At 41.2% G+C, this 27,168-nt stretch overlaps 1 protein-coding gene across 11 annotated transcripts in view; it reads right to left on the bottom strand.

Moving 5' to 3' along the window:
- The window catches only part of LOC126277750 (parathyroid hormone/parathyroid hormone-related peptide receptor-like), a 721,000-nt gene that overhangs the window by 159,726 nt on the left and 534,106 nt on the right, over positions 1–27,168 (bottom strand). For all 11 annotated transcript variants that reach the window (XM_049977388.1, XM_049977389.1, XM_049977395.1 and 8 more), the window contains one exon: positions 13,742–13,814. The gene's annotated coding sequence lies outside the window, so the exon portion shown is untranslated. The remainder of the gene's footprint in view (positions 1–13,741; positions 13,815–27,168) is intronic.

Here is a 27,168-nt window from a genome sequence, read left to right as displayed (position 1 = left end):
CTTGCGGCAAGGCGATCTTGGGAATTACAGTTAAGAATTTCAAATGTTCCTTCCATTTGTTGCTAAAACTGGCCGTGGCTGCCATCAACCGAGACTACCGGAAAATCAAATTTCCAGTAAGATCATCTTGTACCTTATACGGGTAAAACCATCTGATGCTGATGATCGCGGGTAAAAGCATTCAGATCGCTAGATAAAATGACAATATTTATTACGACACTTGAGCATCTACCATCATCTTAAACTTTCCAAAGAAGGTTCACCGTCAGTATTGAAATATATACCTAAACGGGTTTCAGTCCATCTTGCTAAGGGCCCCAAACTTACATGTAGCCAAAAGGTCAGTATGGCCTTCGAATGGAAACTTTTTGGTTGCTCTTTGTGGGTGAATGACAATTCCTCAAGTTTCTTACTACGAATCCATTTGGAGCCTTCTTTTCGTACTTTTTGTTTTATATGGTCATAAAATGGCTACTGCTAGATATTTTACGGTAGTTACTGTTTCGAACAATTTCTCGTCAACTGACAGTACCTGCTCGATCCATCAACCGTCTACAGGTCTTCTTGTGAAGTTGCTCCCTTCTTATAAATAACTGCATCATTTGCAAACAGGCTCATGGAACTTCTGATGTTATCCAGCAGATCAGTCATAGATTACTTATAGTAAAGAGTAACGTTCATAAGGCACTTCTTTAGAGTACTCCTGAAATTATCTTCATATCTGTCTGTTTAGTTTCATTAAGAGTGACGAGCCATGTCCCCAAAGAATTCGTGGTAATCATTTTTTTAACTAAAAGGCAGTGTGCGACTGTGTCAGATGCCTTCCACAAATGAAAGAACATGGCATCAAGCTGAACCTCAATGTCTACAATGCTGTGGATCTCTTGGAAGAACAGAGCGAGCTGTTTCGCAAGATCTCTGTTTGCGGAATCGATGTCGATTTGTGCAGAGCAGATTTTCGTTGTCCCACAAGTCCATGTCACACTAGCATGAAAGGTATTTTATAATTCAACACCAAACTGTCAGCGCTATAGACCTATTTTTATGGTCGTCGAACCTGAGATCCTTCTTAAAAACGGGAATGAGCATAGGTTGTTGTTTTTTTTCTCAGTAGCTCGATACACTTCGTTGCGACAGTGACATACCATAAACAGCTGGGGGAAGGGGAGTAAGTTCTTTCACATAAGCTCTGTAGTATCTTACGATTATCCTATCTGCTTCAGATACCTTTCCACTAACACGTCAGTGTAGTTACGTTTTTATTTCACGATCACTTATCTCAATATCTGGCATTTTTCGGTGTACGTGCATTGATTGAGAGGAGTGGCAGTATTACAATATCTCGTGGTGAGATGTTCCGCAAGACCCGGTTTCATTATTTCATCATTCTCTGTAATTTTCGTTTCGGTGGCTGTATGTTCACTGAGTGAATGGCTCTGAGCGCTATGAGCACTATGCGACTTGACTTCTGAGGTCATCAGTCACCTAGAACTCAGAACTTATTAAACCTAACTAACCCAAGGACATTACACACATCCATGCCCGAGGCAGGATTCGAACCTGCGACCGGTGCGGTCGCTTGGCTCCAGACTGTAGCGCCTAGAACCGCACGCCTAGAACCGCACGGCCACTCCGGCCGGCCTCACTGAGTGAATGAATAGATGAATTAAATCTGCTTACTGTTTTCATCTGAGACCAAAGCTGCTTACGATTTTTAATCAGATCCGTTGCCAAAACTCTAATTTCAAAGGCATTTAATGTTTCTATCGTGGCTCTCGTTAAGCTCATCTTCTCTTCGTTCAGCTGTTGTTTTTCAGTTACATTTTGACTTTTCTTAAATCTGCGCTGAAGCCCTATTTGTATAGGTAGCAACTTGTGAACACAGTTACTATAACGCCTTGAGTCTCGCTTGTCCCTTAAAACCTTCCTTGGAAGTTATTGGTCTGAGGCATAATAAGCGAAGATTTCAATTTTATCCATTTGTGCTGCGCATGTTGAAGCTTAGCACTGAGTGTTAGATGTCGACTACACAGATAAGCTGCAATTTGTATCCTGTCAGTCTTACTAGGCAAAAATATTTTCCTGCCTTTCTTAACAGCCTTTATAACAGCAGTAGACACCGATGCTGTAACAGCTTTATCATATACCCTCTCCTGAGTTAACTGATTCAACAACGTCAGAGCTATTTATCGTTAAGAGGTCTGTGACGTTACTCCCACGTGTTAATTCTGTGTGTGCTCGTGTGGTTGTGGATCCAGACATTCAGAATAATGTAAGAATACCTGCCTCTGGCACCAGTTTTGATCGCATGACTCTCCATTCCCTAGCTAGCAAGTTCAAATTTTCCCCCACTACAAGAGCGTCATCTGGGATTTTATTCAGTAAATTCAAGTTCTTCCTGAAGCGGTCTGCCTATATTCACATATGGTCGATAAAAGCATCCGATTCCAATTTTTGATCCGGTTTTGATGCTTAACTTCATCTAGGCTATTTAATATTCGTAATCTGCAATATCTCCACTAGACATTCAGGAATGTTTTAACTTAAATAAATATGCCACCACCAAAATGGTGTCTAACCTATCCTTACGAAAAATGTTCCAAAATGTACTTTGGATTCCGTTGATATTCCTATTCGGTTTCAACCTACTTTCTGCTCCTTACGCTGTTTCGTTATTAGTAACTTTAATACGCGATAATAATTGTGACACCTAAACCATGGATACTGTTGCAGTTAACTAATATCGTGTTAACGTTTTCATTCTGGGAGGTTGCACCTTCTCTGAGAATAATGTGCTGATCTCCGAATTCGACGGGTAATTCTGTAAGTTGGCTGCATAGGTTTTTATGTTGGTTCACTGACTGTGCTGTGTGCAGTCTGTAGCTGGTTGGACTCATTGTTGGAATATTAGCTTGTGTAGTGTTGGGCAGATGGATGTAAACAGAGCTTAGCGTTGTGCTGTTGGAGGTGAGCCGCCAACAGTGGTGGATGTGGAGAGAGAGATGCCAGAGATTTGAGCGGACGATCTGGACGTGTGTCCGTCGGAAAAGGAAATTTATATATATATATATATATATGAGCAATATGCGACTTAACATCTGTGGTCATCAGTCGCTAGAAATTTTTTTTGGTCCTCAGTCTACTGACTGGTTTGATGTGGCCCGCCACGAACTCCTTTACTGTGCTAACCTCTTCATCTCAAAGTAGCACTTGCAAAACGACGTCCTCAATTATTTGCTTGACGTATTCCAATCTCTGTCTTCCTCTACAGTTTTTTCCCTCTACAGCTCCCTCTAGTACCATGGGAGTCATTCCCTCATGTCTTAGCAGATGTCCTATCATCCTGTCCCTTCTCCTTATCAGTGTTTTCCACATATTCCTTTCCTCTCCGATTCTGTGTAGAACTTTCTCACTAATTATCTTATCAGTCCACCTAATTTTCAACATTCGTGTATAGCACCACATCTCAAATGCTTCGATTCTCTTCTGTTCCGGTTTTCCCACGGTCCATGTTTCACTACCATACAATGCTGTACTACAGACGTACATCCTCAGAAATTTATTCCTCAAATTAAGGCCGGTATTTGATATTAGTAGACTTCTCTTGGCCAGAAATGCCTTTTTTGCCATAGCGAGTCGGCTTTTGATGTCCTCCTTGCTCCGTCCGTCACTGGTTATTTTACTGCCTAGATAGCAGAATTCCTTATCTTCATTGACTTCGTGACCATCAATCCTGATGTAAAGTTTCTCGCTTTTCTCATTTCTACTACTTCTCATTACCTTTGTCTTTCTCCGATTTACTCTCAAACCATACTGTGTACTCATTAGACTGCTCATTCCGTTCAGCAGATCATTTAATTCTTCTTCACTTTCACTCAGGATAGCAATGTCATCAGCGAATCCTATCATTGATATCCTTTCACTTTGTATTTTAATTCCACTCCTGAACCTTTCTTTTATTTCCATCATTGCTTCCTCGATGTACAGATTGAAGAGTAGGCGCGAAAAGCTACAGCCTTGTATTACACCCTTCTTAATACGAGCACTTTGTTCTTGACCGTCCACTCTTATTATTCCCTCTTGGTTCTTGTACATATTGTATATGACCCGTCTCTCCCTATAGCTTACCCCAACATTTTTCAGGATCTTGAACAGCTTGCACCAATTTATATTGTCGAACGCTCTTTCCAGGTCGACAAACCCTATGAACGTGTCTTGATTTTTCTTGAGCCTTGCTTCCATTATTAGCCGTAACGTCAGAATTGCCTCTCTCGTCCCTTTACTTTTCCTAAAGCCAAACTGATCGTCCCCTAGCGCATTCTCAATTTTCTTTTCCATTCTTCTGTATATTATTCTTGTAAGCAGCTTCCATGCATGAGCTGTTAAGCTGATTGTGCGATAATTCTCGCACTTGTCAGCTCTTGCCGTCTTCGGAATTGTGTGGATGATGCTTTTCCGAAAGTCAGATGGTATGTAGCCAGACTCAAATATTCTACACACCAACGTGAATAGTCGTTTTGTTGCCACTTCCCCCACTGATTTTAGAAATTCTGGTGGAATGTTATCTATCCCTTCTGCCTTATTTGACCGGAAGTCCTCCAAAGCTCTTTTATATTCCGATTCTAATACTGGATCCCCTATCTCTTCTAAATCGACCCCAGTTTCTTCTTCTATGACATCAGACAAATCTTCACCCTCATAGAGGCGTTCAATGTATTCTTTCCACCTATCTGCACTCTCCTCTGCATTTAACAGTTGAATTCCCGTTGCACTCTTAATGTTACCACCGTGGCTTTTAATGTCACCAAAGGTTGTTTTGACTTTCCTGTATGCTGAGTCTGTCCTTCCGACAGTCATATCTTTTTCGATGTCTTCACATTTTTCCTGCAGCCATTTCGTCTTACCTTCCCTGCACTTACTATTTATTTCATTCCTCAGCGACTTGTATTTCTGTATTCCTGATTTTCCCGGAACATGTTTGTACTTCCTCCTTTCATCAATCAACTGAAGTATTTCTTCTGTTACCCATGGTTTCTTCGCAGCTACCTTCTTTGTACCTATGTTTTCCTTCCCAACTTCTGTGATGACCCTTTTTAAAGATGTCCATTCCTCTTCAACTGTGTTGCCTACTGCGCTATTCCTTATTGCTGTATCTATAGCGTTAGAGAACTTGAAACGTATCTCGTCATTCCTTAGTACTTCCGTATCCCACTTCCTTGCGTATTGATTCTTCCTGACTAATGTCTTGAACTTCAGCCTACTCTTCATCACTACTATATTGTGATCTGAGTCTATATCTGCTCCTGGGTACGCCTTACAATCCAGTATCTGATTTCGGAATCTCTGTCTGACCATGATGTAATCTAAATCTTCCCGTATCTCTCGGCCTTTTCCACGTATACCTCCTCCTCTTGTGATTCTTGAACAGGGTATTCGCTATTACTAGCTGAAACTTGTTACAGAACTCAATTAGTCTTTCTCCTCTTTCATTCCTTATCCCAAGCCCATATTCTTCTGTAACCTTTTCTTTTACTCCTTCCCCTACAACTGCATTCCAGTCGCCCATGACTATTAGATTTTCGTCCCCCTTTACATACTGCATTCCCTTTCAATATCCTCATACACTTTCTCTATCAATTCATCTTCAGCCTGCGATGTCGGCATGTATACCTGAACTATCGTTGTCGGTGTTGGTCTGCTGTCGATTCTGATTAGAACAACCCGGTCACTGAACTGTTCACAGTAACACACCCTCTGCCCTACCTTCCTATTCATAATGAATCCTACACCTGTTATACCATTTTCTTCTGCTGTTGATATTACCCGATACTCATCTGACCAGAAATCCTTGTCTTCCTTCCACTTCACTTCACTGACCCCTACTATATCTAGATTGAGCCTTTGCATTTCCCTTTTCAGATTTTCTAGTTTCCCTACCACGTTCAAGCTTCTGACATTCCACGCCCCGACTCGTAGAACGTTATCCTTTCGTTGATTATTCAATCTTTTTCTCATGGTATTCTCCCCCTAGGCAGTCCCCTCCCGGAGATCGGAATGGGGGATTATCCCGGAATCTGTTGCCAATGGAGAGATCATCATGACACTACTTCAATTACAGGCCACATGTCCTGTGGATACGCGTTACGTGTCTTTAATGCAGTGGTTTCCATTGCCTTCTGCATCCTCATGTCGTTGATCATTGCTGATTCTTCCGCCTTTAGGGGCAATTTCCCACCCCTAGGACATGAGATTGCCCTGAACATCTATCCGCTCCTCCGCCCTCTTTGACAAGGCCGTTGGCAGAATGACGAACTCTTCGGCCGCCAATGCTGATTATTTATCAAAATTTAAGCAGTGGCGGGGATCGAACCCGGGACAGAGGACGTTTTGATTATGAATCAAATTTTTTGTAATCTCATTTTGTTCATTATTGTTCGTTTCAATTGTTCATGGTGGACGTCACCTGACGCCCGTTGAAGTTCGTTATTGATCCATTGACTCAGTTTTTTTATTACAGAGGGCAACTAACCCTCTGACCGAACACGCTGAGCTACCGTGCCGGCAAACGCTATGCCTAGACCACGAGAACTGCTAGTGCTAGAACTTAGCACTAAATAAACCTAACTAACCTAAGGACATCACACACATCCATGCCCAAGGCAGGATTCGAACCTGCGACCGTAGCAGTAGCGCGGTTCCGGACTGAGCGCCTAGAACCGCGAGACCACTGCGGCCGACAACCAGTAGTTAGCGCCTTCAGTACTTAGAATCTTTTATTTAGCTGACAGTATTAGCGAACGCTGTATTGCAATAGTTCGAGTGACGAAGATTTTTGTGAGGTAATTGATTCATGAAAGGTAAAGGTTATTATTAGTCAGGGCCACCCTTTTGTAGGGATTATTCAAAGTTAGGTTGCGTTGCGCTAAAGTATTGTGTGTCAGTTTAGTGATAATCAGAATAAGTAAAGAGAAAACTGTCTGAGTAAGTTGAGTTTTGCTCAGCTGTTTGTAAATCAAATAACATATGAGGTTTACCAGCACAGTCATTCATAATTTTCCAAAGGGCATGTTTCAACTCGCCACTGATAGCAAGGGGAGAAGAGGGGCACTTCCTCTAACCTAAAGAGAACGGATCATGTTTACCCAACATGTATCCGGTACTTTGCTACCATATTAGCTGCGAACTGCGGATCTGGTTTAGGCATATCACTCCGCTCCAATACAGAGTACTGTAATCGAAGCTGGGAAGAATACTACAATTCGTGAGGTTTGCCAGTACCCCTGTTACTCCTGGAAAACGTATTGAAAGTATATCGAGCGCAATAACATTGAAGATGATTTCCAGAGTATTTTCCACATCAACTGAAAAATGTTATTGGATTAGGACCTTCATTTGTGTTAGGTAACCTGCCTCCGGGAAGGCATTGCACGTGTTGCTACGAGGGATTCCTAACGGTTCGAGATTATTTTGTGTAAAAACTCTTAAGGGTTTTAAAATAGAACGAACTTTATTTAACATTCTACGTCTCTATTTTTCATACTGGATATCTATTTCGCAACATAGCCACGCTGGAGGTGAACACATTTCTCCCAGCGAGAGACCGGTTTGTTGATATCTCCACTGTAGAATGTTTGGCCTTCTTGACGGAGCCACAGCTTCACCGCTAAAAGCGCCGCTTCGTCACTATCAAAGTGAAGTCCTCGAAGCTGTTCTTTAAGTTCTGGTAAAACATGAACAGCAGATGGGGCCAAATCGGTACTGTGTGGAGGATGATTGCTGACAGTGACTGCTGCAGATGTCATGGCGGTCGTCTGTGCCATGGCACTGACATGGTGAAGGAGAGGGTGCACAATGTCTGGACGGACTCTCCGAATTCGTTCTTTCATTCTCCTGCTGTTAGAAACTCGATTACAGCACGACGTTTCTCATTGATGCGGGAAAGTCGAGCGAGCAATATGCATGACATTTAATACCCACGGGCGGCCATATTCGAATGTAAGCCCCCCTCCCCCTCCCTCAAAACCCCTCCCCTCCCCACACCAGCTCTCAGGGAGAGCAATTGGTACAGTAAAAAGTTTTTATTTCGAATAAATGATTTAAATGACGGTGTTACGCAGGTTTTTAACAGAATCGGAAGTGGTTAGTTGGTTAGTTAGTTAGTTAGTTACGTGTTCCATTGATCAATAGCAAGGATATTTCTGTTATCTATCCAATTCCCTTAACTGGTACAAAATGCATATATTATATCACTAGATCTATTTACTCATATTCAAGAATTCATCTATGGTTTCGTTAGGTTTTACTTATACCCATTGCTGGGAATCATCTATAGTATAGAAGTGGATGTCCAGGAGGTATGATTTCGTTTTTTTTTTTTTTTTTTTTTTTTGAATCTATTTCTGCCGTCTGTCAGACATTTTATTTCATCTGGTAATTTATCAAAAAGTTTTATAGCAGCATATTTTACCCCTTTCTGTGCCAAAGATAGATTAAGTAAAGGATAGTGTAGGTCCTTCTCTTCTCTGGTATTGTAATCATGAGTGTCGCTATTGATTTTAAACTGGTCCATGTTGTTGAGATAAAAAATCATTACTGAGTAAATGTACTGTGAAGCAGTTGTAAGAATTCCTAACCTTTTAAACAGATGCCTACAAGATGCGCGACTGTGAACCCCACACATTATTCTAACTACTTTCTTTTGAGCAGTGAATAACTTTTGCCTAAATGTTGAGTTGCCCCAGAATATTATTCCGTATGACATCAGAGAGTGGAAGTACGCAAAGTATGTTAGCTTACTAGTTTCTACATCCTCAAAATTGGCAATTATTCTGATTGCAAAAGTTACTGAACCTAGTCGCTTTAGGAGATCCAAAATAGGAAATTTCCAATTACGATTCTCATCTATATCTACACCCAAAAACTTAGTACGCTCTACCCTGGCTACTGACTTCATTTTATGTGTTACGTTTTTGAAGTAATTATACTTTTGCAGCAGAAAGTTGGATTTACTGTGTTTTTTCAAAATTCAGAGCATGCACATTCGCAGAAAACCAACTAATAACTATTCCAAAGACCTTATTTGTATCATGTTCTATCGGACTTTCTTTTACTGGATTAATAATTATGCTTGTATTATCAGCTAACAGAGTCAGTTCAGCATCTTGTTTCACATACGAAGGGAGGTCATTCACATATATAAATAACAGGAGGGGACGCATGATCGAACCTTGTGGAACACCTGATGTAATTTCACCCCAGTTAGATGAAGTGGAGGAGGAGGAGGAGGAGATTAGTGTTTAACGTCCCGTCGACAACGAGGTCATTAGAGACGGAGCGCAAGCTCGGGTGAGAGAAGGATGGGAAAGGAAATCGGCCGTGCCCTTTCAAAGGAACCATCCCGGCATTTGCCTAGATGAAGTGGCAACCTCCTTTGAATCACTTGAAGCATATAAAGAGACTTTTTGCTTCCTATTCTGTAGATATGACGTAAACGACTCATATGCTGTTCCATTTATACCATAGAATTGTAACTTCTCTAACAGAATGCCATAGTTCACACAGTCAGATGCTTTGGATAAGTCACTCTATTATGTGGACAGTGAAATTGTATATTGCTGTCTCAGTGGAACAGCATTTCTGAAATCCGAACTGTGATGTACTAAGTATCCCATTACTGTTAAGATGGCTAACCACTCTTGAGTACATTACTTTATCAAAGATTTTGGAAAATGCTGTGAGCAAGGATACTGCCCGGAAATTATTGACATCTGTTCTTCCCCCTTTTTGTAGAGACGCCTGACAATGGCATATTTTAACCTGTCTTTCTGTGGAACTTTCTGTGGCTATTTACAAATCGCAATTCGCCTTCCAAAATATTAAAAGTTCTCCATCTCCCAGGTCCACCACCCTACCCCGTATAAACTGTGGTATCTGCGTATTTGATGAAATCTCATCTGACTTTGAGAACAGATTAAAAATAATTCGGAGGCATTAGTTTCCAGCACCCACTCGAATATAAACGCAATAAAGAGAAAATTAAGTCCACATTACCAGACACTAAAGAAAAGGAACTTGTACATTCTGTTATTGAGGGGAAGAACACATAGACTATTTGACAATAATGCTTCTTTGTGTCAGGTTACAGCTGTCAGAAACAAGCAGTTACTAACTTCTCTCGAATACTGAACCGATGACCGGAATTGTATGAAATTCACAGTAACGTCAAAATTACTTCTCAGGTCACTCATATAATGTGTAACATTTCTGCAGTTAGCTAGTGCCTCCTGCATGAAGCTTCGTTGATTGTCTTTAAATGTAGTGACATCAGTCACTGGCCATAAAAGTCTGTATATGCAATTATAATATACATGCATTCGTGCGTTCGTTTAAACGAGTGTGCGCAAGTTTTCAGCTCACTATTAAGTCTGATGTTCTCCATATGATGGGCACTTCACACATTCATCGGCACTGATTGCACTAAATCTGTGTAATGTATCGCGTTATATAGAACGAAAATCGAATGCAGCTTCGAGCTCAATTAAAATGCGTCATAACACGATTTCGTTGTCATCAATTTGCAAATTCGTGACGCTCAATAGATCTTTCATTTCGTTTGATACCAGAGAAGCGAAATATGAACTGACGCTGTGTTATTAACGTCTGCTCGAATGGAAAGCTCGTTTTTCTGTTCCCCTCAGTTATTTTATACCGAACTTGTGAGATCAAATACATATGTTTATTCCAAATGTATGCGATTTGCTAGTTACACTGGCACATGTGGAAATTTTCATAGCTACATCACAAATTAGAAGGATGCATGAAAGCTATATTCACAAAGTTTGAAAGCTGATAAACTGAACGCGAAGAAACTAATTTATATTAGGGGGAGTTGTAAATTTTACTTATATTTTTAAGCATCTAACCTTCAAAGCAGCAAGGGCATATCTACCTATAATACTTAACGACATACTGTTACAGTAATAGGGTGTAGTAGTCTACTACTAAATACTTACACAGGAAGAGCATTTAATAAGAAAGGACGTTTGGATTTAGTAGAGCTTCCTGGGAAATTCACTGAATTGTTAGATTTCACGGAGATACACAGGTCCACAACTAATGAATACACCCAGAGTCACAGTAAGTAGTCCGCTAGTCAAATTAGGCGATCGTGCTGGTTACCCAACAACCCTGATAACGCTATTTACTTTTCACCAAGTGTTGTACCCAAACGATGTCAAACGATGTTATTAAGCAGGTTGGACTCTCCATCATGTTGGATTGGTAGACTGAAAATGCAACGTATTCTGTTATTCCGCACCATTGGTCGGGACCTAGCAGGAGACAGTCGAGAGGTTTTCCGTGCAACTCAAAGGTTGCCATTAAAACCACAACAAAAATTCCCGCGTTTAGAGCAGTCTCGCGACAGGGAATCAAGAACTGTTGATGAATAGCGACGAACTGCGTTCAGAGATCAACTGCGCTTCTGAAGTACCCCAGACGACCAACGTCAGTGGGTACGGAGGCAAACTGTGGTCAGCTCCCATTCGTCCAGTGATTTGACGTCATGCAGTGATTTCATTCCTGGGGTCATGGTATGGGTGAAAACGCGTATGAATTCACGTCACAGATTATAATGATAGGAGGAACTCCAATGGCAGGACGATACGTGACTCATACATTCCCTGCTGTGTCCTCGTGTTGTATCCGTCATGCGACAATACCCTGCTGAACATTTTGAAACGGGACAACGCTCGTCTTCACATGGCATGAGTCTTTGTGAAATTCCCGCGTGATGTACTCCCGTGGCCACCGATACCCCCAAATATGTTGCCAATAAAACGTATGTGGGGACCTCTCGGATGTCAACTCCGCCCCTTTTCCACTATCCTATATATCGAGGACTAGTTACAACAGTAAATGAGGAAAACAAACCATCACAGCCGTTTAATGAAAGAAATTTATTTCAAACAACAAGTTTCGGCGCAACACGTACGCCATAATTCTTGTTATGGACATTAGGTTAGATTAGATTAATTATTCATTCCATAGACCCACAAAAGAGGGAATCCTCCTGGGTGTTGAACATGTCAGGTAAACACATTACAAAAATGCAATTAGAAAAACTTGAGTTTCATTAATTTTAATGATCCTCAGTCAGTAAACAGTAAAATTATGTACATAAATTAAAATTGAACTTCTCATATTTACAGGTTTAATACTTACGTCTACTTTCATTAAAATCATCATTCACACAGAAGCTAGTTACATGGATATTAAAACCAAGTATTGTCAAAAATTAAATTGTTCATTTCAGTGTTTCTCAGTTAAGAACAGTCAAATTATGTACAAGATTTAAAATTAAACTTCCACTATTTACAGACTTATGAATTACATCTGCTTTCCATACAACCATCACTCACACAGTAGGTAGTTACTTGGCTGTTACAACCACGTATTGTCAATAATTAAAGTATAATAAATTTTCATTAAAATGGTCTACAGCACTTGTTGATAAATTCATGAATGGAATAGAAGGAGTTGGCCGCCAAAAATTCTTTTAAATTATGTTTAAATTGTGCCTTGTTTGAAACCAAACTCTTAATGGTTGCTGGTAACTTATTGAAAATATAGTAGCTGAATACTGGACTCCTATCCGATGGGTGAAGTAAGTGATTTTAAATCTTTATGTATATTGTTCTTATTCCTAGTATTGATACTGTGAGCAAAGTAGTTAGTTGGAAAAAGAGATGTATTATTTACAACAAACTTCATTAAGGAATAAATATACAGAGAAGCTGTTGTTAGTATGCCCAATTCTTTGAATAGGTTTCGACATGATGTTCTTGGATTTACACTACACATTACTCTTATTATACGCTTCTGTACTCTAAAAATTTTTTCTCGGTTTGTGGAGTTACCCCAAAATATGATATCATATGACATAATGGAGTGATGAGGGGTTGGGTGAAGAAGGAGAGGGTGCAGAGTAATAGAAAACTCGGGCGGTACTCAGGTAATAACAGATGAACATAGATTCGATTAAAACCAAATTTTTAACAGAGGTCAGATGTATATAGCAGGGAGAAAGGCAGGCTTTTGAAGTCGGACGTAAACGGAAAACCAACGCTCGGTGCAATAGGGAAACAGAGATGGTCGTTCAGTCTGCTCGTGCTCATAACATCTCTAGCTTCCATCAAAGAGAGGATTGGCCTAGTACCGCCCTAGGCAGAAATTACGCATGTGAAGGAAACGGAAGTTCATAACGTGCTGCTTCGTGCGGAAAAAAAATAAAAATAAAAAAAATTCTTGACAGTGGGGCGACAAGTCGAGGACTTCATACGATGTGGTGCAGTTTGAATAGCAAGTATGCATACCGTCGACTGAGTCCTCGTTGTTCTACGTAACTGACAAAAATGTGTGTGGCTTGGATGGACACTTGGACACTGAAACTGGAACACCTGTTTACCTCAGGCGCAGGAACATGAGCTGGGGAGTTAGAAGCTTAGCTGGAAACAAGAAACACGGAGAAACCCCTAAATCCCACTTCCTGAAAAATTTCTTCTTTCTGCAGATGAAATATTCACAAAATAACTTAAGCACATAGCTCAATTTCTTCTTTCCGCAGATGAAATATTCACAAAATAACTTAAGCACACAGCTCAATTTTTATTTCACTGGAAGCGCGAATAATGTAAGGCAAGATGGAATACTGGTATTCAGCCAATAGAGTTTCGGTACTTACCACAATATAGCCTGTGTCAGTCCAAGGCAAACTTCTTACATTTGACAAGTCGTGCAGAAACGAATTCAACAGTCTGAAAGCAGAACAAAAGCATGAATTAATGATTTTGGCGAATGAATTATGTAATGTTATTTAGACGAAATGAATGAAAGATTTTGATCTGTATGTAGAAGAAAGCAACAGAATAAAATAAGTTCTACACAAAACTGGAAAAGGAATACGGTAGGTAACTAACAAGAGGTAATAACAGAAACAAAACAATAAAGATATAGTCATTTTTGTATGACAGCTCTATTTGTGGCCCCTCTTGCAGGGGACGAAGACGTATTCGCGGTCTTTTTAAAGACGGTAGAGACAATACGATACTAAGGACGTATCTGATATACCGAGTGATCAAAAAGTCAGTATAAATTTGAAAACTGAATAAATCACGGAATGCTGACATGGTGTTTTATTAGAACCAAAAAAATACAAAAGTTCAAAAAATGTCCGACAGATGGCGCTTCATCTGATCAGAGTAGCAATAATTAGCATAACAAAGTAAGACAAAGCAAAGATGATGTTCTTTACAGGAAATGCTCAATAAGTCCACCATCATTCCTCAACAATAGCTGTAGTCGAGGAATAAAGTTGTGAACGGCACTGTAAAGCATGTCCGGAGTTACGGTGAGACATTAGCGTCGGATGTTGTCTTTCAGCATCCCTAGAGCTGTCGGTCCATCACGATACACTTGCGACTTCAGGTAACCCCATGGCCAATAATCGCACGGACTGAGGTCTCGGGATCTGGGAGGCCAGGCATGACGAAAGTGGCGGGTGAGCACACGATAATCACCAAACTTCGCGAGCAAGAGATCTTTCACGCGCCATCTGTCGGACATTTTGTGAACTTTGTTTTTGTTTGGTTCTAATAAAACCCCATATCATTCCAAGCATGTGTGTTAATTTTTACCTCTATCTACATTATTCCGTGGTTTACTAAGTTTTCAAATTTATACTGACTTCTTGATCACCCTGTATATGTCATGGGTAAATCTCACACTCGTTATCAGTATGACACAGATTTCGTCAAACGTATTTTGATCGTGGGTGCCGTACATGCATTCCATAAAATATAACTTAGTTTACCTATTCCTCAAACAGTGTTGTCCTTCAAATAATTACTAATCATACCTAGTCTATTTGACAATGAAGGGCAGTTTCTTTTTTCGTTCCTCCGTGGATCTCCAAGCTTAAAGGGTGAAGATGTTGCCAAGACTCTCCTGATACTATTCTAAGTACGCGTTACGTGGCTTCTCTTTATTTACCCAGTGGGAGATAGATTGAAACAAAATACACTAAGTGATGGGATATTGATATGCACATATGCAGATGGTGGTAGTGTCGTATTCACAACGTATGAAGGGGCAGTGCATTGGTGGAACTGTCATTTGTACTCAGGACGTTCATGTAAATATGTTTCCGAACTGTTTTTTGGCAGCCGGCCGACGGTGGCCGAGCGGTTCTAGGCGCTTCAGTGTGGAACTACGCGACCGCTACGGTCGCAGGTTCGAATCCTGCCTCGGGCATGGATGTGTGTGATGTCCTTAGGTCAGTTAGGTTTAAGTAGTTCTAAGCTCTAGGGAGCCCTGATGACCTCACGTCCAGAGATGTCAAGAGCATGTAGAGAATATAAAATTTCAGGTATCTCCTCTCACCACTGACAACGCAGTGGCTGACGGTGTGGAATTAACGGCCGAGAGTAGCTGCATTTGCGTAGAGTTGTCAGTGCTGACAGATAAGCAACACTGCGTGAAATAACCGCAGAAATCATCGTGTACTTACAACTAAATTTGGTGTTAATTGACTATAGCAGCAAGCGACATATGCGAAGACCTTAGCTAATAGCGCGATATCGCCTGCAGTGCCTCTGCTGGGCTCGTGGCCCTAGACGACAGCAAAACCGTGGCCTGACCAAATGAGTTCTGATTTCAGTTGGTAAGGGCTGTGGTAGGGTACGTGTGTGGCGCAGATCAAACGAAACAATGCACCCAAGTTGTCAATAAGGCACTATGCAGGCCGCTGGTGGCACCAAAATGGTGTGTGTTGTTGCATGGAATGGTCTGGGCCTGCTGGTCCAACTGCTACTTGGAAACGACTTGCAACCGCTTATGGGTGTCAAGTTCCAAAACAACGATAGAATTTTTTTGGATGGCAGTGCACCATGTTACCAGGTGATTTCAAGAACATTCTGGACAATACGAACAAATGATTTGGTCATCCAGATCGCCCGATATGTATCCCATCGAACATTTATGGCTCTGGTTCAAATGGCTCTGAGCACTATGGGACTCAACTGCTGTGGTCATTAGTCCCCTAGAACTTAGAACTACTTAAACCTAACTAACCTAAGGACATCACACACATCCATGCCCGAGGCAGGATTCGAACCTGCGACCGTAGCAGTTGCACGGTTCCGGACTGCGCGCCTAGAACCGCGAGACCACCGCGGCCGGCTACATTTATGGGACATAATCGAGAGACCAGTTTGTGCACAAAATCCTGCACCGGCAACACTTTCGCAATTACGGGCAAGTATAGGGGCAGAATGGCTCAGTATTTTTGCAGAGGACTTCCGAAAGCTTCTTGAGTCCATGTCACGTCGAGTTGATGCGCTACGCTGGGCAAAAAGGAGGTCCGACACAGTATGGGAAGGTATCTCAGTGTATATGGACACGGGAAGAACTGTGTTCTGGATGGAGAAAAAAGTAATGGGTCAGATTCAACAACCCATAGATCACGATGTCATCAGAGACGGTGTAGTGATTCACAGGTTTCAACACTAAACGATCATACGCGTTAAATATGTCCAGGTCTAATGTTAACTATAACACTGTGAATCAAATGCCTTAGGAAAGAGTTAACTCTTTTAGTTATTTTGTGTGTCTAAATTAATTGGATGGAGCCGCCGAAATCCACGGTGCCATAGAGTCATAAATATTAGATGGACAGCATAGTGAGAGGCGGTAATCAATTGAATAATCCTGAGTGACGTTTTGATCTTCACATGATTAACACTGATGTAACTCGGACGTTGTGGTGAAAATAAGAGGACACAGTTCCACAAAAATTGCTTAAGCAATATGGTGGGCCCACGCAGCTGTTTATCTGTTATGTGATAACGTGCGTCATTTCCTTTGATGCGCGGTCTACGCAAGGATGAGAGAAGAAGTAAACAAGGAAGCAGAACGTATTTTTTGTTGGCAAAGTTTCGTTACCTCAGCCTAGTTCTCCTCAAACAGGAGCCACAGCTACGAACAGAGAAAATGCGAGTCTATTTAATTGTTTTTCTTTCAAAAAGTTTACGTTTTACCGCGAAGAGTGGGTGAATGTCTTTATTATACTACTAGTTTAGGTCCAGAAACCATCATCAGGCATCACAATTTTTTTCATCAACTATCAAGACAATTTAAGACAAACGGCATCAAAAAGATATTAAATCTATAATTGTTTTGGACGTCACTGATTTCATTCACGACATAAGCTGTTCTACACATAATATCACACCTGATTATAGTTTGTAGACCGAAACTGGTTGTATACTAACGACATTTTTGTCAACAGTTCTTGCCGATGAGTCATAGCTTTTCCAAATATTTACAGGCTGCGGGTCACCAACATATTAAAATAAATTTTCTTTATTCTCTCTTTTAAAGAAAGTCCGCTGTTGCTCCACGCATTTATACTAGCCGAACAATTACATCCTGAAAGGTGGAGAACCATCTTACAGTACTGCACTTCCCAGTTTTGGTAAGGGCCGTCAACCTGCATTAGAATTGACAAACAAAACAAATTAACTGTTACGCTACTTATTATAGATCTTTTTTGGAATACGAGGTCCTTCAGCTCTATTTAACGGAGTTGTTTCATTTGCCATTTGTAGTATTTGCAGGCGCACTGAAATAAACCTGGGAATCTCGCGGATAAAAGAAACTACATCATACATCTCGTTATGGGCCACAATTGTACCGAAGCCCACAATGATGAAATCCTTCTTGCTTGCTTATAGACTGACAGTGCCTGCACATCACCTTCTTGCTGACATCATTCTGGCTGCACTCTGACTGCTGAATCTATCACTGAATGGATATATTATTTCGTTTCACTATCAAATGGTTCCTGTGAATTCCATCGAAATCTCACATACGTTTGCTCTGGATAAGCATTAGAGTGTATGGCTCAAACGGACAAACAAAATTAAATATTTGTTTCCCCGAACGTAATAGCTTTTTCTTTCACTTCAATTAATCTTGTGACCGTTTCTTCCACATAACTCCTCTAGCTACTTATCGCACCTGTCCCAGATACTCACAGTTCACACGTGTTCGAATACCAGGACCGCAAAAACAACTCCACAAACGAAAGGGAAATGCAGTTCACAATAATTCTCATCACTTGACACACAATTTTGGTGGTCCCACGGAATCGCAGTCTCCGCCTTAAGCAAACAAATATCTGATGGGAATAATCAGCTGTTCCTGAGTCCCACAGTAAGCCAAGAGTCCACCTTCCTCCCTCCGAGAGAGTTCACCACAGACTCACAGATTTTGAGAGCACAAAAGAACTTGTTAGCATTTTGGCTTTTGCTGAAGGTTTGATTTGCTTTGTCTCAGTCACGGGAATTAACAATTTTTTGGCTTCTTAACCAATCGTATACCTTTTTAATGATGTTACCACTAGACAGAGCTTATAGTACTGTACTCTGTGTCAGTAAAGTCCTATGACGGAGAGAATTCTTGAAAACATGCTTTGTGAACATTAAATGCCTCCCGAAGCCAGATTTACTGATACTAGGATATGTGTGTGAAATCTTATGGGACTTAACTGCCAAGGTCAGCAGTCCCTAAGCTTACACACTACTTAACCTAAATTATCATAAGGACAACCACACACACCCATGCCCTAGGGAGTACTCGAACCTCCGCCGGGATACTAGGATATGTTTAGGTTTGTGGCAAGTGCGGGAGTGTGTGTGTATGTGTGTGTGTGTTTGCGAGAAGGAGAGCGATAGAGAGACGCCCTTTGTGAAGGTGTTCTTTCATACCGTTTGAAATCTGATTGTTAAGTTAAGGGGTAGATGTATTTATTTTAGTATAATTATGTGAAGTTGTATGTTTACTTTTTACATATTATTCGCCATGTAACTGACATTTTTACGTTATAAGAAGATTTGCTTTTGGAGTAGGTGTAAGGGAGCGACCGAGGCGAACAAAGACAGAAACGGACAGTACGTTGCGTGAATATGAACTTCAAAGTGAAAACTAAAAGATTACCTAGGGGCCAGTTGCACGTCGCCGGTTTAAATGGTTGTTGGTAGGAATCACTTTGGTGTAGCTATGAAGCTCGAACGCCCATTACCGAAAGTGCGTTGACTCGAAATGGTGACCACAAAGCGATAAAAGGCGCATCGTGATCTTCGTTTCAACAGCTGCAGTTGAGTTACAAATATACTGCGTTATGTTCATCGGATCTACGGCAGTGCACCTCCAGCTTGGATGATGGTACCAGCAGTTTAAAGGCAAGGAATTCCACAAGTCGACCCAGTGCGCCTGTTCAGAAAGTGGGGAGCATTCAGTACCGTTTTGTGCGTGTTTCACAATAGTCTGCTCACCTTACCATGTTAGAGTTAGCAATCCTCATATGTTTTTCTGGCTTGTTTTTCTACGTCTTTTGTGTTCAAATCGTACAGGATTCCATTGCTACTAACGCTTTAGTATATTGATAGTAAAAAATTTATAGAGTTTCGTGAATTCATTTCTTGCCCGGTGATCAAAGTCTTCTCTTTTCCTGTTTATTTTTCACTGATGCGGCCACGATACATTTAAGTGGAAAAATAAGAATCTAAAAACCACAAACCACAGTCGCGATGGTCGATCACGAGATAAAGACTCCTGAGCTTCAGGTTTTTTGCGCTCTTCCTAAGTTCCAGAATCCTGTACTTAGGTAATTATGTTTCGACAGTTGCGAGAACATCCCGAAATTTCATTTTAACAGAAAACCATCGCACGCGCACATCCGTGTCGAACTATTTATTAACGGCGAGGTAACAATGGTGTGCCATGAAAGCGTGCAGAATGTAGACGACCATGGTGAATAATTTATGTAATCTTCAGTTGGCTGAATTTTTCGCAGATGAAGGAACTGCAATGCAGAGAAGAAAAGAAACCAATAGTCCTTCACATATAAATCCATTGTTTATGCTTTCCGGCGTAAGCCATCATCAGAATCGTGTTTCAGATGAAAACCATGGGATAACAATGGTACATTATTGACTTGCACCGAACATGAGCAGTCTGATGGTGGCTAACGCCGGAACGCGCCTACAATTTATTAATAAATGAAGGAATACTAGAGTCTGGTTTCTCTGAATTGCAGTTCCTCATTCTGCATCCAGTTCAGAAAACTGCAGTCAACGTAAACGAGGAGGTGCCTCAAACATAGTTTCGGATTTGAGGAACTTCGTATTGTGTGATAAATTGTAAGTGGTGCAATACCACCACATGAATGTGCTGTGAACGGAGTTCAAATCGCAAACTTTTTCCATGTACAATACTTCAGAAACTGAAGTTGATTTATGCATGAACACGCTATACATCCACGATATTTGAGGGAGAAGACTCCGTTATAGGCCTAGAATTCTGGTACCGATAAGTACCACATCGAGGATTCCGACATTTTTACATGAGTTTTGAAGCAGTTACCTTCTTCATTTTCTTGGGCCTTCGCCCCGCATCAGCGCTGGGTCTGCATGGTTGATTTAAGGTGTGGCCGGATGCCCATCTTTCCGCCACCCCGCTGTCCCGGTACTGAATATTTGTACCCCACCTGTCTGCCTGTAGTGTTATTCATCTGGAAGAGAGCGAACGTATGCTAAATGTTTACGACTAGTGAAACTGAGCTGGGACTTGGCTACAACCCGATATTCACCTACTGAGGTATGAGAAACCGCCTAAAAAACCACGTACAGGCTGGTCTCTACATCGACCCTCATCGTTAATCGGTCGGAGGATTCGATACAGAACCGCTACATTTCTCCGCCGGGTGTTTCACGTTTTTATGAATTAAAGGCCGATGCCGTAAACACTAGGAGCCCTATGTCGAATCACTTGACGGCCTTGAAAGGGGGATAGTAAATAAGGAGAGTAGTTGGTATATTGCTATATAGGCATCTATTCAAGTAACAGAAATTCTAATTTTCCGTATGAACTTGCATTTCTTGTAGTCTGTTGGCTATGTGTTACTGTTTGAAGTCACGGCCAGACTTCATTTATTGGTGAACGCTGTCAGAACATCAAAATTTTGTCTGTTCTCAGGTAAACGTTCAGAACACGGCACATGAGAAACATATTGCATGAGGTTTCCCCCGGCATGATAATTGCTTCCCTCATTCTCTAGCATAACCTCATAATTGTGTTTCATAGAACACAATACTTGTTGTTCGTCATATTCAGGTACTGTTTCCACTAAAGAAGTATGTTGCCACGGTTTCATTTACATTCTAATATCACCGCAAGACATGTCGTCCAGAGCATCCAACCGAAAAACGAACCATAGACAGTGGGCTGCGAATCGCCAAAAATCTGCAACCAAGACGGCGAATCCAGTAAATTCACCATACCAAGTAGTTAGCTCCAGACCTGCCAAAACGATCTCCTTCTGCACTACCTTGCCGAACGAATACATCTGCCACAGGCAAGGTTCTACCAGAACCGTTTTAAACTCCACCCATTTTATGATCTGATATTTTCCTTTTTTCTTGATTAGATAGCTTTATATACACATTTCGGAAGTCCCAAAGGATCACAGAGAGGATCTTGATTTCTCAGCATTGTAATTGGTGTGACATGAGGTCACTTAAGATGTAAGCGCCCATTTTTTCGTAAAAAAACGAGATTTGCGTTGTCTAGTGGACGAGATACTTGATGTGTTTTTCTTAACATTGACTAATTTGATGATGTACACATCCAATGGATCATAACGAACAACTTAAATTGGAAGAAACACACATAAAATGTTGAGGGGGAAGCTAATCAAAGACTGCGTTTTTTTGGCAGGACACATAAAAAATGTAACAGACGTACTAAGGAGACTGCCTACACTACGCTTGTCCGTCCTCTTTTAGAATACTCCTGCGCGCTGTGGGATCCTTACCAGACAGGACTGACGGAGTATTATCGCGAAATATGGGAGTGTGACAGAAATGGTACAGGATTTGGGCTTGACATCATTAAAAGAAAGGTGTTTCCGTTGCGACGGAATCTTCTCGCGAAATCCCAATCACCAACTTTCTCCTCCGAATGCGAAAATATTTTGTTGACACCGACCTACATAGGGAGGAACGATCACCAAGATAAAATAAGGGAAATTAGAGCTCGTACGGAAAGATACAGGTGTTCATTCCATATGAGATTGGAATAATAGAGAATTGTGAAGGTGATTCGATAAACATTCTGTCAGGCACTTAAATGTGATTTGCAGAGTATCCATGTAGATGTAGATTTTAAAAATTTATCACCGTACAGCCTTGGCCATCCATGTAAACTGATGACCACTGCCCACAGCGTGGTTGAACGCTACTTGGTGTTGTTGCGCGCACGTGACGTAGTAAGTGGAAGAAAGACGAATGGTGAGTCATTATATTGAAGATGCGAGCCGCAAATGGAGAAATCCACTGATATATTTGGGTTTGACAACTGTCACGTTGCTGTGGCGCTACGGCTGGACACGAGAATCTCTGAAACTGCGAATTTGGTCGGCTGTTGGTTACTACTGTCGTGAGCATCTATGGAAAGTGGTTTATAAATAGTGGAATAACGGACAGGCCGTGTAGTACTGGGCGTCTAAGTCTCATCACAAACGTACAGTTCGGAGGATCCCCCACTGTGTTATCCAGGATAGCTAGCGGTCTGTGGCAGATCGGACGTCAAAGCTGGTGCTGGCCCAAGTGCTTCGGAGCACACCGTTCAAAGGCCATTTTTGAACATGGAGCTCCACATCACACGACCCCTACGTGTTCCTGTCTTGACCCAACAATATCGTTAGTTACGATTGCAGTGGGCACTGCATCACTGACTTTTCACCGTGGATCAAAAGAAACGTGTCGCCCGTCGAATAAATTCCATTTCTTGTTACACCAAGTCGATGGCTGGCATCCACGCGAATGGATGTACAAAATATGTACCAGCCACAGATGTAGGCCGAAACGGTCAGAATTATGCTATGGAGTACATTGAGTTGGGATTCCATGGGATGTATGGTGTTAATTGAAAGCATCATGGTAGCACTGAACTACGTGAAGATTATGAAGGATTACCTGCATCTATTCATGGTTAAATTCTTCTCTGATGAAGATGACATCCTCTAGCAGGATAACTACGTATCAGCGACACAAGGACAGAACCGCGCTGCAGTAGTTTGAGGAGCATGATAGTGAACTCACATTGATATTTTAGCCAGCGGATGCTCCTGATCTGTAACCACTGGAACACATATTGGGTTCCAACTGCGTGCCCAAAGATCACCGTCTCGTAATTTGCCGGAATTTAGTGATTTGTGACTAGACATCTGGTGCCACATACTCGTACTTCTAGAAACCTATCAAGAATCCAAGCCAAGAAGAATCGCTGCTGTAACTAGGTGGAAAATCGGATCGACACACTATTAAATAGGTGGTCTTGATGCTTTAGCACATGAGTGTATAGAGTCCATTACAGCATTGCACACCCGTCAAATTCTCCATACTTTACGCTGTGTCCTTTATCTAGACAAAGTGCGACGAAAGCGACATAGGCTTTGATATTCATCATATCTCTTTGTAATTATGCTAGTGCATAGTTTCTCTTGTACTTCAAATTCCCTGTGGTTAGTGGGTCGCTCAAATCTACTGTAAGCAACTCTTTTCGGAGAATACTTTTAACTTATGAACAGGAACATAGAAAATCAGTTCATTAAGTGTGAGAAACAGCTCTAGGAATCCTAAGGTCACTTGGGAGCCTCGAAACGTGAACAGATCGGCTTTCCAATGACTGGTCGCATGCACGATGAAGATTGTGTTGTGGATGTGGTAACCGACTTCTACTATTAATTCAGCCCAAACAACCAAGGAAGCAAAAAAATGTATTTCCATATTATGGGTCTTTAAAGGTGGCTGATTATATGCTTGGTAATGAAACACTTGTTTAACATGGCAGTACTCTAACAAAAAACGTGGCATTACATTAGGAAATTCATCAATCATGGTACTTTAGTGGGCTGCGTGGCACTTGATATCGTAATCCTATTACAACGAAATGTAAGTGGTTTTGCTGTCTGTTAGCAGTCCTAGCTGTTGCAATGTTGGAAGAAAGTCTTCAGAGTACTGTACTGCACTAAGTGCCGACACTGCACTGAACAGTCTAAATGCTGGTTCGATAATGACAGTGCACCTGTGGCGAGTCGTGTCTTGCTGCCTGCCAGAGGAAGGATTTACATGTACGCCAGTACAAGAAGGAAACAACGTAATCCGCGCCGGAGAGCGCTCCCCAAGGCTTTGCCTCACAGGATGCGATCTGTCGCAGCGGGCAGCGATAGCGTGGTCTTCTCGACGGCCGGCATTATAGCTGGGTCACATACAGTGCCATATGTTGTGTGAGCGATCCAGTGTTGTGGGTTTCCCCAAAGCAGGTTCACAGTTGGATTTGCCCTGGTTAAAGTGTTTTTTTTTTTCAGATTTTGATTGGAAAATGAGTAGTTCCTCTGAGGACCAACTCTTACTACTTCTAGAACTGCAGTGCAGAACAAGGAAAAGACGTAATTGGGGGCAGCCAGTCAATGAAAACCGCAGCACTGCTTATGTTGTTGGCTGGAATTTTCTGAACGTGTCAGGATAACTGAGAAACAAGTCATCATGCCACCAAACTTACGTTTAGAGGTTTGCTTTACAAATAATCGATGACTTTGTGAAAGACACAATTTTGAGATGGATCATTTGGGGCTGTAGATCAAGCTTTCATGTTTTTCTAATGAGGCAGGGTGGCACCTGTGAAGAGTCTGGAGCTACTTGCGCTTCACGTAGTTCACTTTCCCAGCCAGGTACAGGAATTGCGTTACCAAGTGATATGGAATTTTCAGTGCCGACGTTCGTTGTATATCTGATCATGGAACGGGATCAAAGTGCAACATTCAAAACTTGCATGCCTTCACTCCAAGGCCACTTGTGCTACGTTCTGGTGTGTCTCGTTATAGCTTTTAAGCTTTTCTTGTGTCTCAAATAACTGTCCCGTAAATTTTTCGACTCGCTTGATCACTTAAAACAAATCGGAACGCACATTACGTGACTGAAATTATTAAACAATTGCAAGGCTGAGGGACAAGTGATAATGGAAGATTATAATAATGAATTTTTTTAAAAAATGAAAGACTGGGTATTAATACACTGATTTTTACAATCTATCGAGTTTTCGTTAAGACCCCGTGTTAAGTGGTGATATTTCCATAGAAATTTTTATCACCTAACACATATTTCTTTATTTCTCACTTAGAAGTCAAAAACCAGTTCTCATCGATTTAATTTAAAAATTTTTAATGTAATGAAATCGTTTAATGTCGACGTGAGAAATAATGTATATGATATGTACCAATGGATGTAGCTGTCTTTTTCAGCCATTTCTTCCTTTTTCCTTTATTTGTATAATATATTGTAATTTTCAATATCTTTGCAGTTGTTTGACTATAGGCGATAGTTTCCAGTCCATCGCTTTTCTTTCCGCTTGGGGTGTTCAACTGTTTCCCAGGCAGTGGGAGACGTTTGTCGAAAAATATGGAATTTTCTTCAGTCAATTTGTTTGCCTCCTCCTGCGACACAGATGTGGAAAAAAGCAGAGGAAGGTTTTTCAGCACTATGTGGTGTCCCGAACGATGTTGGAAGCATAGATGGAAAGCACCAAAAATTAAAATGTTCCAAGAATAGTGGATTTGACTACTGTTGTTACAAAAATCTTTTTTACTCGTTCGTTTAGCGTTGGTGGACCCCCTCTACAAGTTTATAGTCAATGATATAGGAATTTATGGTCGACATAGCGACAGGTTTCGAGAATTGGGCATTCTATCGACATTATATTGCTGGAAAAACAATTCTACCTCCAAAGCAACTACCTGGCACACATTTTCCCGTTCTTCACGTTATCGTTGGTCACGAAGGTTTTGCACTTCAAACGTAAGTAAGGAGACCATATCCTAAAGCGGGAATGATCTCCAAACACAAAAGAAAATATTTCAATGCACAGCTCTTGCGAGCATATTGTGTAGTGGAAAAAGCGTTCGGTATATTGGCTATGAAATGGCATGTATTTCGGAGAGCCATACGTACAGATAACTAAGGCAGCTTTCGTTTTGCATAACTTCATTATAGTGAAGACTGACAATGAATGCTCAGCTAATGATCAATGTGAAGAAGTCATACAACCCACTCAAGCGCTATTGCCAACACATGCCACCAATTGGAGACCAACACATGCTGCGATCCAAGTCCGAGAAGATTTCGCTGTTTATTTGGTCAGAGGAAATAGCATATAAGTTCAAAAGACACTGATAAAATAATGAACAAAGTAACTACATAAAGAGTAATTGTGTCAAATCAAAACATATTCGTACTTACTAGTGACATTTAGCTCTTCTACAGTCATGGTCCATGTGTAACACCATAGCTCTAATGCTCTACTGATTTATTTTGCCCGTTGAGTTTCTGTAACTGTTGTTTGATTGAATCGATAACACAAAATTGCATAATCATTTCTTTGTGAAAACTTTGATGTCATGGTTTGTTTCTATGCAATGTAGTATATCTGTCGTTTAAATTCTTTGTCTTATTTGGAGGGAACAAAACTTAATGTATATAATTGTAATTTTGTTTAAATATTTTTTATAGAAACACCAATATGTGCAAATGCCATGTTCCATGTTTTGTTTAAATTAACTACTTGCTGTTATGTGAAGACTGACACTCATTAAGGGCTTTTAGTTATTTTGTATGAAAAAGGCGGTGTGGTTCCCCTGCGGAACGGAACTTAGTAGCGCGTGCAAATTACGGTTGGCATAGGTAGAAGAGGTGGATTGAGTTTCAGTCGTGGACGAGCTACCAAACCTGTCGACTGCTCATGTAAATGTTCTGTAGTGTGCTGGTGCCGAGAGAGGGTTTTTGTGCCACTTTCCAATGTCTCGGATGGACAGATAAAGAGCTGGAACTATTCTGGAATTGGTATCTATTAACGCCACCAAGAAATGACAGGGTCCAGAATTTCCGCCTGCTATTCCACCCACCGAAATGCACTGGCTAGCATGTTGTGCAATCACTGAAAAAAGAACCAAGGAATTGTAAATATGTAATGTGAAGGATCAGCTCATTGGATGTT

This window comes from Schistocerca gregaria, chromosome 1 (assembly GCF_023897955.1).
Source record: "Schistocerca gregaria isolate iqSchGreg1 chromosome 1, iqSchGreg1.2, whole genome shotgun sequence".
Lineage (NCBI taxonomy): Eukaryota > Metazoa > Arthropoda > Insecta > Orthoptera > Acrididae > Schistocerca > Schistocerca gregaria.
The sequence above is the reverse complement of the archived record's forward strand: the minus strand, read 5'-3'. Positions and strand labels throughout refer to the sequence as shown.